The sequence below is a fragment of the Fundulus heteroclitus genome, unplaced genomic scaffold, assembly GCF_011125445.2.
Source record: "Fundulus heteroclitus isolate FHET01 unplaced genomic scaffold, MU-UCD_Fhet_4.1 scaffold_233, whole genome shotgun sequence".
NCBI lineage: Eukaryota > Metazoa > Chordata > Actinopteri > Cyprinodontiformes > Fundulidae > Fundulus > Fundulus heteroclitus.
In genome coordinates, this window is record NW_023396645.1 from 137,091 (window position 1) to 152,415 (window position 15,325).

The 15,325-nt window shown below is 45.8% G+C and overlaps 1 long non-coding RNA gene across 1 annotated transcript; it reads right to left on the reverse strand.

The window, feature by feature from the left end:
* Positions 1 to 11,466: 11,466 nt before the first annotated feature.
* Positions 11,467 to 13,543, reverse strand: LOC118559129. The gene is made up of 3 exons (XR_004928668.1): positions 12,750 to 13,543; positions 12,182 to 12,280; positions 11,467 to 11,663 (listed from the first exon to the last, which is right to left on the reverse strand). It is a non-coding gene; the product is annotated as an uncharacterized LOC118559129 (long non-coding RNA).
* Positions 13,544 to 15,325: the final 1,782 nt, after the last annotated feature.

The window sequence follows — 15,325 nt, forward strand, 5'->3', positions numbered from 1 at the left end:
TAATTGCTCTCTCGAAAACTCCCTAAATTTACAAATGCAATCAGGAAATATTAAATATTTAGGTATTACTGTGTCGAATAAATTAACAGATTTACTTAAACTTAACCATGCCCCACTTTTAAACAGGATAGAAGAGGACCTTGAAAGATGGAAATCGCTTCCAATCACACTTATGGGTAGGGTAGCTTCAATAAAAATGATGGTCCTACCTAGAATTAATTATTTATTTTCAATGGTCCCCAATAAACCATCATCTGACTGGTTTAAATCTCTAGACTCTGCCATTTCTAGATTTCTTTGGAAAGATAAACCCCCACGTATTAGCTTAAAGACAATACAGAAGACTAAAGACAGGGGAGGATTAGATCTGCCTAACTTCCATAACTATTACTTAGCAAATAGGCTACAATACATCTCTAAATGGATAAAAAATAGTCTTTTAGATGAGCCTTGGTTAGATATCGAACAGGAAATGTGCAATAATATCATGATTTCAGATCTGCCGTTTATAAGCTCAAATATAAAACGGCATACATGCTTCAAATATATCAACATTAGTTCTACTCTGACAGCATGGTGGGAGTTCCTCAAAATGACAAAGTCATCCCTTATCCCATGCAGTCGTACACCTATCTGGAATAACCCTGATATCCTACAAAATAATAAAATGATAAACTTTACATACTGGAAGAATAAAGGTATTAAATATCTGGAACATCTACTTGACGGAACCGAGTTCATCAAATTTGCTAAACTAAATATGCAATATGGCATTAGTAAAAATAAATTCTTGGAATATGAACAACTTAAATCTATAATTAAAAATAAATATAAGCATATTAATGGTGGTTTACAAGTCCCAACTAATATAATAGAGTTCTTAGATTTAACCCCCCCCCAAACTACTGTCTAAATCATACAGGACACTGACTAAAATAGATGATTCGATATCTCTTCCTATAATGAAGTGGGAAAAAGATTTATCAGGCACCTTTGAACAAAATTTCTGGGCTCAGACATGTCTAAGAACTTTCAAATTGACTAGAAACACCAACTTACAACTAATACAATACAAAATCCTTCACAGAGTACATTATACAGGACAAAGATTATTCAAGATGGGTCTGGCACAATCTAATATCTGCCCACACTGCATAGGCAATCATCCTGATAATTATTTTCATGCGTTATGGTTATGCACACCAGTCCAGAGGTTCTGGACACAGATATGTAAGGACTTATCAAGGTGCTTGTGCTGTAAGATTACACCATCCCCATCAGTTTGCCTGCTCGGTAATTTTGAGGAAAGTCCTCTGAAAAAAGAAATAGTTTACATGGTTTTTACTGCTTTATGCATCGCAAAGAAAACTATCCTCATGAATTGGAAAAGTAAACAAAATCTCAGTATCAATCAGTATAGAGATCTTTTGTTGGATCATATTAATCTAGAGACAGCATCTGCTTCCACATCTGATTGGTCTTTTTGGGCTCCTCTGATCAACACCATCACTTAGTGGAATAGGGGGCGGTGGGTTGCTTCCTGCAGGGCGCAGTGGCTGGATGAAGGGGTTCCTGGGGCCCTGGGGGCACTTGGAGTAGGGCGCCTGGTGGATCCGGCTCCGGGGTCTGTTGCCCCCATCTGGGAGGAGTTTGGGAGGCCTACGGGTGGCCTACAGCAGCCGCTTGCGGCGCTCTTTGGGAGCTGCGTGTTGACGGACGTGGGTTACTGACCTGGTAGCTGTGCTGCCGCTGGGTGGGGCCGGGGTGGGTCTGGGGGTCTGGGGTCCCTGGGGCGCGCCGCCCTCGGGCGCGGGCCCCGGCGGGGCCTCGGGGGTTCCGGTTCCGGGGGGTGTGCCGCTTTTGGTGTGGGCCGGCGCGCGCCCGGGTGTCCGCCCCTGCACGGGGCCTCTGGTGCGCTGGGGGGTCTCGGGGCCCGTTGAGCTGGTAGGGGGGCATGGTCATTAACACCTCTGGGCAGATGCTCTTCTCCTTTATTGGAAAGGCACTCTGCCAGTGGGGGGAGGGGGAAAGGAGGGGGAGTAGGGATCTACCCAGCCTGGATGTCTACTGTCGAATGTATGGTGAGTTGTTTGAACGTTAGTGTTGGGGAGGGATTAAATCCACGGGTGGGGGGGGGGGGTTGGGGGGGGTTGACGTTCTGGTGGGCTTGTGTCCGGCCCCCTGTCCCGGTCCTGGTCTGTGTCGTCTTCCGGTGCGGGTTTCACCTGGGGGGTAGGGTTGGGGCGGCTCGTGCGGGCCGGCTGGCCAGGGTCCCCCCCTATTATTATTATTATTATTATTATTATTATTATTATTATTATTATTTATTTATTTATTTATTTATTTATTTATTTATTTATTTAGTTTAAGTAGGCTTGGTGGGTGGGCTGGGGGGGGCTTAGGTGTTGGTCCTGGTGGGTGGTTGGCTGGCGGGCCCTGCGGCCTCTCCCTGGCCCCCGGGCTACGGTGGTGCCGCTGGCGAGGCCCCCTTCTCTAGGTGGGGCTTTCGGGGAGCGGGGGTGCCTATTGGAGTCAGTAGGGGAGCTGGCTCCCTGGGTTGGCTTCCCAGTCATTTGCTCCCCATCCCCGGACTCCTCCCTCTGCCTGCTCCATCACGCCGCCACACATGCAGGTCATGAGGGAGGGGGCGTTACTGGAGGTTGCCACTTTCTGGTGACGCCCCTCTCCCCAATTTTATTTTGCATCTTAGACACTTTCACTTCAAACATTTTTCACATCACACACTCATATAGGCCATGGTAGGGGGGGGGTGGGGGGAAGACGTCTGGGAGGGGGCTTATGTTGTGTGGGCCTCACCTCGGACGGCTCCCTTCACCTCCTCTCCCACTTAGACATTGAGGGTTCTGGGCAGTCACACGGAAGGGGTGCGCTGGCAACAGCTACCTTCCGAAAGGGGGGTGGGCTGTGCCGTGCATCCCCTTCGGCGCTCCCAGTTTTTAAACGCACTTGAGAACAACATGCAACAACACAACATTTGAGCAGGCGTAGGGAGGGTCGGGGTCTTCTGCACACCCCCGTTCTCCGATGGAGGCAAGGAGTCTGGGGCCTGGAGGAGGTGCGGGCCACTGTGTCCGGGGTCTTGGCGGGGGGCTGCGGTGTGCAGTCAGCGGCCTACCAGGTCTGGGGCTGATGCCTCCGCTCCCCCCAGGGGGCGGGGGGCTGGGATGGCAAGGGTAAGGTGGGGGGAGGGAGTGGGTTTATTAGGTATTTAGGGGGAGGGGGGGGCTCTGGCCGGGTGGCTCGTGCGGGTCGTGTTGGCCCGCCCTCTTGGGGGGGCCCGGTCCGGGGGGCGTCTGGTCGGGGGCCGGGGCCGGGGGTCGGGCACAAGCAGTCGTATAGTCGATTTGGGGTGTCCCCCCCCCCTTTGGTCAGTGTTGGATGTGAGTGTTATGTGGGAATGTGTGTACAGCGTCTTTTTTTTTTTTTTTTTTTTTTTGTGTGGCGAGTGGGGCACAAGGGAGGGATGGGGTGAATGAGTTTTTTTTTTTTTTTTTTTTTTTTTTTCAGGTATGGGTGTGGTCCGCTCCCTCTCCCAAGAACATCTCAAGTCTCCGATAGGTGCGGAGCCCATCCCCCCACGTCCTGCCCTCCTCCACTTCGTTGGCGGGCGCCTTGGCCCCCTGGCGCATTAGTTGGCTTCGGGTTTGGGGCGGGTTCCCGGGCGTGCGCCGGCCCGCTCCTGGCGGCCTCTTCGCGGGGCCTGGCCCCCCGGGGGGCGGCCGGGGCCCTCGTCGCGGGGGCGGGGCGCCCCTGGGGCCTCTGGCCCTCAGGGCCCATGGCCGGGACCACTTCAGCGGGGCTGGCTGCCGGCGGAGCCCACGGGCTCGTCTCCGCGGCTCTTGAGGGCGTCGACATTGCGGTGGCTGGGGGATTTCCTCGGGGTCGTCTCTGCTCCTTCCTTGGGGGGGGGGTTGCAGATATCCTGTGTCGGCCCCTCCTGGGCGACCTGCTTTAGGGACCCCTTTGGGAGTCCGGGGTTACGGGTCCCCTGACGCCTGCCTCTGTGCTCGGGGAAGGTAGGTCTTTGGTTCTCCACAATCACTATCAAGCTATTTCTGGATAATCTTCACCTAAACTAGTGCACTTTCACATCTCCCACTGGTGCTGGGTCCCAGGTATTAAGTGTTCACTTATATACAGTAATCTTATAATTTATTTATTTATTTATTTATGTTGTGTCACTTTCTTTTTTCAAATATCACATTACACATGTCAGCTTACATAATAATATATATGATTTAGCAATGGCATCTAGGTGTTATTAGAGTGTATCTGTTGCTTTATGTCTGTTGGTTGTGCTGTTCTTTTTGTGTCTCTTTCCAGGTGATGGAGCAGACAGAGGACATTTTATCATTCTCTTCCTTTTATCTCCTCTTTCTTTCACCTCTACTCTTTTTTTTTTTTTTTTTTTCTTTTCTTTCACTTTTTGTTCTTCCTTTACTCTCCCATTGTCATGTCCATATAATTTGAAATTCTCCTTGCAGGAATCATAATAAAGCTATTTACAAGCATAAATCAAGTGGAGCACTATGGCGAAAGCTGTTTGCTCCACTTGTAAAAGCAAAATCTGTCGAGCTCCATCTGGCATTGAGATATCAATTCCTATTGCCATAGTGCTAGACAGGACACTGGAAAAAAAAAAAAAAAAAAAAAAAAAAAACCACCGAAAAAGAAAACAACAAAACAACTTCTCTTAAAGGCATAGCACACTTTGTTAGTTATGCGTCAACTGTAACACGTAACTGATCTTGTATGTCACAACATCAATTCCTAAAGGAAAAATAAATCATCTTACATACTTCCCCCTCTATAAATGAAATGTCCTCATTTCAAATGAAGTTATCCTATACATAACAAAAATAAATAAATCATTACACCAAAACACAATCTGTTCAAACAGTGTCATCCGCAACTCTTAGCACCTGAGCATTGCAAAACACAGGGCATAAACTCAGAATAATGCCCATCAAGAACAACTGTCAATTTTTATTTTTATTTTTATTTTTTTTTATAACAGTAGTCGTTGTGGCTTCCGAACCGTCCGCCCGCACCTAGTCATAACTACACCCCCAGTAGGCGACAAGCTGGGAGATGATAGTGCAGGCTGTTGAGAGACCAGTCCAGACTGGATTTGTGGTGAAGATGGCAACGACCTAACAGTTTCTGATGCCTGAGGTGTAGCTGTTTGGTCAAAGGCCCAAGGCAATGATCCCGACAAAGCGGTATACCTCGGCAGTGTGTCCCTGTTTGGTGATAATACAGAATGAGTGACATCTACGGGTGATGTGTCAGTGGAGCCACGGTAAGGTTTTAGACGATCATAGTGAATGACTTTGGTCGCAGCCTGAGGATATTTCACATCCACCAGCTTGTAAAGGAGCCCCTTTTCATCCACAGAAACAACCTTATATGGTCCAGTCCAGTTTGGGGAAAGCTTCAGTCTTTGTGTGGCAGGATCATCTATCCATACCAGATCACCACAAGCATAAGGCCTAAACCTTGTGTCTTTGTTGTAATAATACTCTCGTTTTTGCCTTTGTTCTTCGCGATGGAGAAGAACAGTCTCAAAAGCAGCATCCATCCGTGTAGCCAGTTCTGACCCATAGTTCTGTGGGCAATCAGAAACCTTTGGCGATGAAACATGAGCAGTAGCAGGTAGTCGAGGTTCCCTACCATGAGCCAGGAAATACGGTGAATACCCTGTGCTCGAGTGAGGAGTAGAGTTAAAAGAAAGGACTACAGCAGGGAGATAATGATCCCATTCACCTCCATAGTCCTGAATGAGTCGAGCCAACTGTTCTTTTAGAGTCCGATTAAACCGTTCAACCATACCATTCCCTCTGGGGTGATATGGGGAGGTTCTTTTCTTTGTCATCTGTAGTCTCTGACAAATGGCCTGAATAATTTCAGACTCATATTGTCGTCCCTGATCTGACAACAGTTCCTCAGGAACACCATGTTCAGGAATATACCGTTCACAGAGTAACTGTGCAACGGTGGTAGCCTTTTGGTCAGACATAGCGTATGCGTTTACATACTTGGTGAAATGGTCCTGTACCACAAGCACATATCTATTACCAAGAGAGGTAACCGGAAGTTCAGTAATGTCAGTACAGACCAACTGAAATGGTCTGCCCGTCTCAATAGATTGTAGAGGTGCTCTGTGTTTTGGCACAGCTTTTCTAAAAGCTTCACATGTCGTACACAGATTACAAAAGTTTTCAATATCAGATCTCATTCCTGGCCAATAACACATTGTCAGTGCTTTCTTAAAGGTACGCTCAGCACTGTAATGACCAGAAGAAGGATTACCATGAAGAAAATGCATCGTTTCTGTAACAAGTGCAGATAGAATTAACACTTGATAAACCTCAGGTTTTCCTGGTGCACTCTGACCTTCGCGACAAAGCAAGTCGTTACATAGAAACAACTTAGGAAACTGCCACCAAAGCTTTCTCTGACCTCTACCGTTTACCTGTCTGAGGTAGGGACGTTTCTTGTTTCTTACCCAGGTATACACTTCAGAAATAACAGGATCAGAGAGTTGTGCAGTCACAATGTCCTTGTTACGATCAGATAATGTCTGCTGCAATGTGGCAAACCCCATATTCACCTGTGTCCTCTCATTGTCCACACAACCCACTTGTTTTACAACATTGGACATCCCTGGATGGTCAGGGCTGGAGCATGGCAACTCGGCCAGTGACACAGATTTTTCTGTACCAACAGGAGAAAAGGGAGCATCAGGCTGTGCTGAAACAGTCACCTCAGTTGAGTCCTGCTCCAATGGTATCCGTGACATGGCATCAGCATTCGTGTGTTTCTTGCCATCTCTGTGGGTGATGGTCCATTGATAAGGGTCCAGCTCCAATGCCCAACGACCCCTGCGTCCGGTGGGGTCATGCGTGACATCCATCTTCCTCAAACTGAGCAAAGGACGATGATCAGTGATGATAGTAAAAGGATTGCAACTGAGGTAATGTTTAAAGTGTCTAATTGACCACACGATAGCATACAGTTCTTTGTCATATGTAGACCACTTTCTCTCTGTTTTTGAAAGTACATGACTAGCAAAAGAGACAACCCTTTCCTGTCCCTGTTGTGTCTGAGACAGTACGGCACCGACTGCCAAATTAGATGCGTCTGTACTCAAAATGAAGGGCTGATCAAAGTTGGGAAATGCCATTATTGGAGGCGAAGTCAGTGCATCCTTAAGCGCTTGAAAAGCAGCAGAACAGTCATCTGTCCATTCAAAAACAACCAGTTTTTGGGTAAGCCTATGCAGGGGCTGAGCAATAAAGGCATAGTTATGCACAAACCGTCTGTAATATGAACACAGTCCCAAAAAAGCACGCACCTCAGTTGGTGAGCGTGGAACAGGCCAATTTTTGATGCGTTCAGTGTTTACTGGGTCCAACGCCAGTCCATCTCGAGACACAATGTGCCCCATATACTTTACAGCTGGTTTGCAAAAGTCACATTTTTTTTGGGTTTAATTTTAAACCTGCTTGTCGAAAACGAGTGAGAATGTCTGTGAGATTGCCTAGATGATCTTCAAAAGTTTTCCCCATGCAAATTATGTCATCCAAATAAATGACACAGGTTGTCCAGTGAAGTCCTCTTAAAACCAGCTCCATGAGCCTTTGGAAGGTTGGAGGTGAGTTCTTAAGCCCCATTGGCATGACCTTAAATTGGTACAAGCCGTCACCTGTCGTAAATGCAGTCTTTTGTCTGTCTGCCGGATCCATTTGTACTTGCCAGTATCCACTAGACATGTCCATAGTAGAAAAGTACTGAGAACCAGAAAGCGCGTCTAGACTGTCATCAACTCTTGGTAAAGGATGAGCATCAGTAATGGTGACAGAGTTTAGTTTACGAAAATCAACACAAAACCTGTAAGAACCATCCTTCTTTTTCACCATAACCACTGGGCTGGCCCAGGGGCTCGAACTGTCCTCTATCAAATCATGTGACTTAAGAGTTTCAACTTGTTGGCGAATTTCTGCCTTCATGGCTGGAGAGGTGCGGTAAGCTCTCTGTGAGATCGGGGTGTCACAGTTTGTAGCGATTTTGTGTGTCACTATGTCAGTTCTGCCAAAGTCATGTGAATGCTGACTAAACACATCTGCAAAGGAAGTCAAAGTCTCTGTCAGTTGTTTTTTCTGCAAAGGTGTCAGATCTGAGTCTGTACTATCTGCCAGAGGGATCAGTCGGGGGATGTCAGCTGCCCGAGTATCAATGTTACAGATAGAACTGTCCATAATGGTGAATTCACTCTGGCCCTCTGCTGAGACTGCATGAAAGTGCCCCACCTGTGTACCACCATGTAACATAACGTCACTATGCGAAACATTAGCTACTTTAACACAAATAGAACCCCGTTCTACCCTGGCCACCGTCCATGCCATACCAGCAGAGGACTGGTCGGTATAATGTGGTTCAAACACACCAATGTAGCCGTTAGGTAAAAACCCTTTTTGGGGTGCATCCAAAGTAGCAGTGATGACCCTCTCAGACATAGCAGGGATGCTAACGGTGGATGACACCGACACACCCGTCATGCAGGGAACATACAGATGTGGACCCACTAGTGACACAGCTGCACCTGCCACATTACACGTCATGTTTCGCGTGTCAACCGTAATGCCATGTGCCACCATAAAATCCCAACCTAAGATGACTGACTTTGTACAGTTTCTGACAACTTGCAGCGTGTGGGTCATGAGTTTATCCGCAATAGTTAGGTTCACATAAATGGAACCTATAGAGTCAAGGGGATCGCCTGTGACACCATTGAGAGGAATAAACTGCTTTACAATGGGTTTTCTATAAAGCACTGGTGTAGCTCTTCTAAAGTCCTCACTAATGACTGAAACATCTGCCCCAGTGTCCAGAAAAGCATGTAGTACAGTGTCCTCAATAACAACTGAAACATATCTCCTCTCTACATCAGTCAAACCCGAAACGTCACTAGTTACTGTGTCATGGCAGGTGTCATTGTCAGTCTGGGCTAGGGAAAAGTCAGTAGCTGGCAATTTGCCCTCATTGTCAGCTACTTGTAGTTTACCTGATCATGGGTTGGATGTGAAGGAGACCGAAAACGTACCCGGCTCGGGCTGTGAGAGTGACTACGGCGACCACTTTCATAACGGTTGGGAGAACGGCCACGACTAGTGTAGCCTCTGTTTCAGAGCTGTAGTCCTGTGTCTGGCGTTCAGAAGATCCCGATCGGATACGTAAACCCCGTTGGTTGTGTTTATCCTGTGCATATGGACTGGAACTGTAGTGAGATGTGTTTCGGTCATCTGATGAGTCTCTGCGTCGTGGAGAAGACCCATAGAATCCATCTGATGAATATCGGTCACCCCGGCGGCCACCTGGAGTAGAGCTCCGATGACGAAATCCATAGTCCCGCCTATCCTGGCGATGTGCATCCTCACGTTGGCGGTCGATTGCCAGCTGTAGCTGTTCAACTCTGTCCGACAGCGTTTCAATAGTCTTTGCCATAGTCTTGAAATCATCTGCAGTAGCTGAGTGGACTCCTAGAGGAGCGGGTGAAGGCGCCTGAGTAGAGTAGCCAGGTAAGACAGCAGGGTAAACTGGTGGTGTAGACAAGGGCTGTGAAGGAGGTGTGGTAGCGAACACTCTACTAGCTTGGTGAGCAGTTTCAATCTGCATAGCGAACTGCAGAGCGGTCTCCAGTGTGTCGACGCCCTGTTCATGACATCTCAGCTGTAGGTATGGGTCAAGTCCAGCAATAAAGCGTCGGAATTTTTCCCCCTGTTTGGCATTATCACCATAAGTCGGAAAAGCTTCTTCGACCAACCGGCAAATCTCAGCAGCAAAAACAGGAAGGGCTTCACCAGGAAGGCGACTGCGTGCATTAATATAGCTTTGGAAAGTCGACAAATAAGCAGTTTGTCCAAAAACGCTCTTCAGCTTATCTTTTGTGGCTGAATAGTCCGCTTTTACAGCATCAGATAGACTATCCCAGTAACTAAAAGCAGCACCACCTAAACATGTAGGTAGCAGTTTCACCAAACTATCCGCTGTGGTATCAGGATCAGCCGCAACCATCACTTCGAAACGTCTGCACCATTTAGAAAAATCCTCTTGTCCGTCCCCCATGAAAACGTGGCTGTAATGAGGTCTGGCACGAGTACTTGCAGAATGAAAAGGTAATTGATCCCAAAAATTACTTGCCATGGCTGTGTATTCGTCTCCCTTGCCGGCAGTATAGAGACGGGGGTGAAGGTCGAGCAAGAAAAAAAAAAAAGAGAGAGAAAAAAATCCGTCTTCAGCAGCCGCTATATACACCGCTCAGTACGTGCAGCATGAGCTATGTGCGGTTAGCAGTTGTAGCATGTGCTCACCGCTCCATGCGCCGCAAACGTCCACACACCCGCTGCCACCAATGTAACACTACGAGAGGAACTGTCTCGGTGTTACGAGCATCTTAGAGGTCGTGGGTGGAAAAAGAGCAGGACACTGAGAGGGAATAGCGTAGCGGTCCAGACGTTTATTTAACTTCCTTACTTCTTTTCTTTTAACTTACACAGCCCCCGTCCCGGGCTCACTTCTCGGCTACAACAACCCTCAAAACCACCGAAAAAGAAAACAACAAAACAACTTCTCTTAAAGGCATAGCACACTTTGTTAGTTATGCGTCAACTGTAACACGTAACTGATCTTGTATGTCACAACATCAATTCCTAAAGGAAAAATAAATCATCTTACAATATCTTCAAATGAACATTCACAATGTCTACATTTGCTATAAGCAAAACCAACACCTTGTTTAAACCCAGCAAGCTCATGTTGGGCCAGTGTGTCTCCACATATGGCTATCACCTCACCAAACAACTCAATTTCACTGTTTGGGGTTTCAACTCTAACTCCTTGGTAAAGTAGTGTCAGCACCAAACAACTCAATTTCACTGTTTGGGGTTTCAACTCTAACTCCTTGGTAAAGTAGTGTCAGATCTTCGAGGATTCGGTTTAGTGTAACATCAACACCCCACTCAGATATATAATTTGCCTTGGCAATTGCAAGCAGTCTTTTTGCAGACAACTTGGACCTAAATTTTGGATCAATATTCCCCAAATTGTAGTAAAACATAAGTAATTTATTTGCTGATGCATGGGCGCCTAAAGGGTTACATATTTCAATTTCATCCGTGTATAAGATTATTTGCAAAGCATTCGGCCTATGAGAATATAATGGATGGGATGTAAAAATGGTTCCGTCCATAAAATCATACAATAATCCTTCTCTACTCGTTTGTGGTACAGTGTTCAACATATTGATGATTTTGGAATTGGTCAATAACTGCTTAACACTTTGAATGAGAGGTACATAGTAAAAACTTCTGTTTCTTAAAGCCATCACTCTTGATAGACCACTTTTTAACCAACAATTCCTTTGAGAAACTACAACTCCCTCTGGATTGACAGGACTGAATAACTCACGGATGGTTTTATCCTGTCCATATGCTGTGGTTGAGAAAGGATCCAAGTATTTATCGAACTGAGCCAAAACCTCATCGATTTGCTTCAAACACCGTTTTGATTCTGTCTCTTAGCGTGTCAAGGAGGGCAGCTTGATATTGTTGTACCCCTGAGATGACAGTGTTGACTGTTCTCTGTGAAGATATTGAAAATACAAATAAATTTTTCTCCATATGCTGCAACAAATTATTTTGGTTAATCAATTAATCTGTTAAATATTTTCATGATCAAATAATATATCACATGAAAAAATTATACTTGATAGATTTTATGGATTGTGAACCAGGCGAAACTAAAATTATACCTCCCAAGTAGTTCTAGATAGAGCATATTGCAGACAAAATAGGTTTTCAATTTTAAGTATCTAATATATTTTTGCTTAGTTTTGGCCTAATTACAACTAGGTGGATTGTTCCGTCAACCGATGTCCTAATCCACTCTGTTTTCTCTAGTTAGGGATTATTCAATAACTATTTTTTTAGCAATTAATTCAAAATTTTATCAATACGGAATAATCCGATTACATTTTTTTTGGCCCTAATTATTCTTAACAGAATCATAACTTTTAAAGCAATATTTTTCCACAAATACTCTTTCAATAAATGATTATTAACAGTACTGTTAAAGCAGTTACCCATGAAGACAAACTCACCTGTGGCAAGTGGCACTGTTCCCGAATGCTGATGGCGAATGCTGCTGCCCATCTAGTAATATTAGGTGTGGTGTTGGAACTTACAGCAATTGTTTCTTCCTTTGGGTGATAAAAAGTACAAATATTTTTGTTGTGAGTAGAAGACAAATAAGGTTTGCCAAGTATTTAAAAGTTTTATTTTTTCTTATAGTGAAAACATTATTTCAAGATTATTGTACAGCACAATTTGCACAGACAAGATAATTCTCAGAGACAGATTGAGCAAGAGAACAAGCAAACTATACTTATTTGTAAAACTGAACCCTAGACAAATTTATATTTCAGCAATTAAGTAATCAGATCTAATTACAGGTACCTTTTATTTATTTTTTCCTTTATTGAGCCATGGAGGGCCAATAAAGGGAAAAAATGTCAGTGTATGTAATCTAACATAAAAACTTTGGGGGGGGGGGGGTTGCAGTGCAACTGTTCCCCCTGGGATTTACAACTATGTTACTGCATAAAACTGTTTAGAAAGTAAACTAATTTAAATCTAAATTAACAATGAGCATATTTCTACACACTATACTTTGTTGCAGCGCAGGGTGGCAACACCACGTCAGACGCAGGAGAACCCCAGTCAGGAGGCACCCCACAGCACTGGAGATCTCTTGGCAACGGCTTTGCCTTTGAACCACACAGCGGTCAACTCTGATGCCTCCCGGCAACCTCAACCTGCAAACGATAGAGTAAAATGGCCGAAAATGAACAGCAACAAAGAGTGGCAGCAGCTGAATGAGGACCTGTGTAAGATTCTTGAAACTGCTCTGGTAGGGGCTGCTGAACAGAAGATGGCAACGATGACGGCGATCACCTACAATGTGGCCAAGGGGTGGTTTGGTGTCGAGGAGAGGAAGACCAGCACCCTTAATGTCCGGTCACCAAATCGGAGGGAGAGGGAGATGCAGAGCTTGCGGAGAGAGATTAAGACACTATCCAGGCAGTTCAAGAATGCCACCGAAGGGGAAAAAGAGGGAATTGGAGACCTAACATCAGGGGGCAAGAAGCGCACAGTTAATCAAAGATCCCTATAGGTTTACTAAAACCTTATTAGGAGAAGCAAGATCAGGAACACTCAGCAGCTCTAAGGAGGAGGTTGAAGAAGCTCTGAGGGTGACACACTGTGACCCACAGAGGTATGAACGTTTGAGCAGCCACCCAAAGATCATCAGGGTGCCACTCCCCTCGGAACCTTTGGTGACCAGAGAACCAACCTGGAAGGAAGTGGAGGAGGTGGTAAAAAAGGCAAGGACAGCATCAGCCCCTGGACCAAGTGGGTTGCCTTACAAAGTGTACAAGAAGTGTCCACTTCTACTACGTAGACTTTGGAAGTGTTGTGCAATTATACACTGTTAAAAGTTATTTAATGTTTCATAAATAACTCTCTGTCTGTTAAGTATTGTCTGGTGATGATCAGCTCTTAAGCTGATATCAAGACAACGGTTGAAAGGGATGAATTCGAGCACTAGCGATCTTTTAACAGCAAAACCTGCACACACATAGAATAAAGGAGTGACAGCTTCTTTTCAAGTTCAAGAATTTAATAACAGAAATAAAATGAACATCCAGAGAACATCACTATGTAATGCTGTTTACCTCAATTAACACAATATTTCAATTAATAAATCCTCTCTACTAGGCTAGTGAAACTTAACTAAACTACTAAGCAAATTGAAGATAGAAGCTAAGCTAAGGAACTATTTACATGCAAAAAGAAACAAAAGACAAACAAAAGTGGTTGATCATAATCAGAACACTTCAGTGAATCCTGGTTCACTGCAGATCTGATTAACAAAAACATGGAATGGAGTTAAAACATTTGCCATGTATTTCAATCCATTCACAATGCAAAGCCCAAGTCAAGCAAAACATTATTTGTTGAAATAATATTCTGAGGACCGTTTTGTCCTGTAAAATCATTTAAACTCTTACGACCGAGTTTGTTAATGCGATGGGGTCGCTGCAGCAACTCGGTAGCTAAGAGGTTATGACATAAAGTTGCCGAAATTGCCTTGAAAACCGGCATTAATATACCATATTGATGCGGGAATAAGGCTTATAACACCATCGGAGGATGGCAGAGCAGAACAGTTACGCTTTACGCTTTAAACTGACTCCTTTTTAGGGGTCCGAAACCGGATGTTAGCAAGGCTAATAGCAGTTTGGCTAGCGCAAGCTACTGGTTAGCTCTTTGTTCTAAACACCACGGTTTACAAACATTTTCCCAATAAACCTTTTACTTCACCCTCAGCCCGCTGCCCAAACCTGTCCGTTTCAGTTCTGTTCAGTTTGGCCATCTACGGAAGGGGCGTTGAAGGAGGAAGTTGTCGGTTAGCGCTAGCGGGCTAGCGCTTGGCTCTTGGCAGGCTAGCGTTAGCCTTACAGCAGCATGTGGTTAACGGCGGGGTCGGGTTGGAGGCCTGGTCCTCCAGGCAGACTCTGACCCCGGTTGCAGTCACAATTTAAGCAGATCTCTCCTCGGCATGGGGACGTTGCTTCTGTGCCAGCTTTTCAGCTCTGCGTTGCCTGGAACCAGCTCCTGGAACCAGCTCCAGCGCTGAGAAAGCAGAACAAAGCTGGCATAGACGGATTCCTTCACTTCAGCGTCTGTTTTAAGCAGAAGTGAGAGACTTATCTTTGAATCGGCTGGCAGTTTCTCCCTATGGCGGGGAGGAACTGAGTTTCAGAAGGGTTCATTCTCACCCAGCTCGGGGCCTGCTCCAGGCCCCATGCATGGCTCCTGAGGGAGAAGGGGCCCCCCAGAGGAGTGCTGGTCCTCAGTGTGTCTCAGCAGCTTGGAGTCAGGAGAAGAGATGAAGAGAAGAGAGCGCGCAGAGGTGTGCTGTGTCTTTTATCTGTGAGGAGGTGGTCACAGCTGACCTCCTGCTGAGAAGAAGGGACGAGCGAGAGAGAGGGGGAGAGGAAGGCTTCTCCTGGCCCCCCCTTATCCTTTGCAGCAGGAGTGGACTTTCTTTGTTGAATCATCCACTGCTCAGGATTCAATCTGAGATCACTATCATGGCATAACAGAAGCTCCTCCGGACAATCTGGGCAAAGGGCACCATACCAACTACCTGGAGAGTGTCAGAGGGCTGCTTTGTGCCA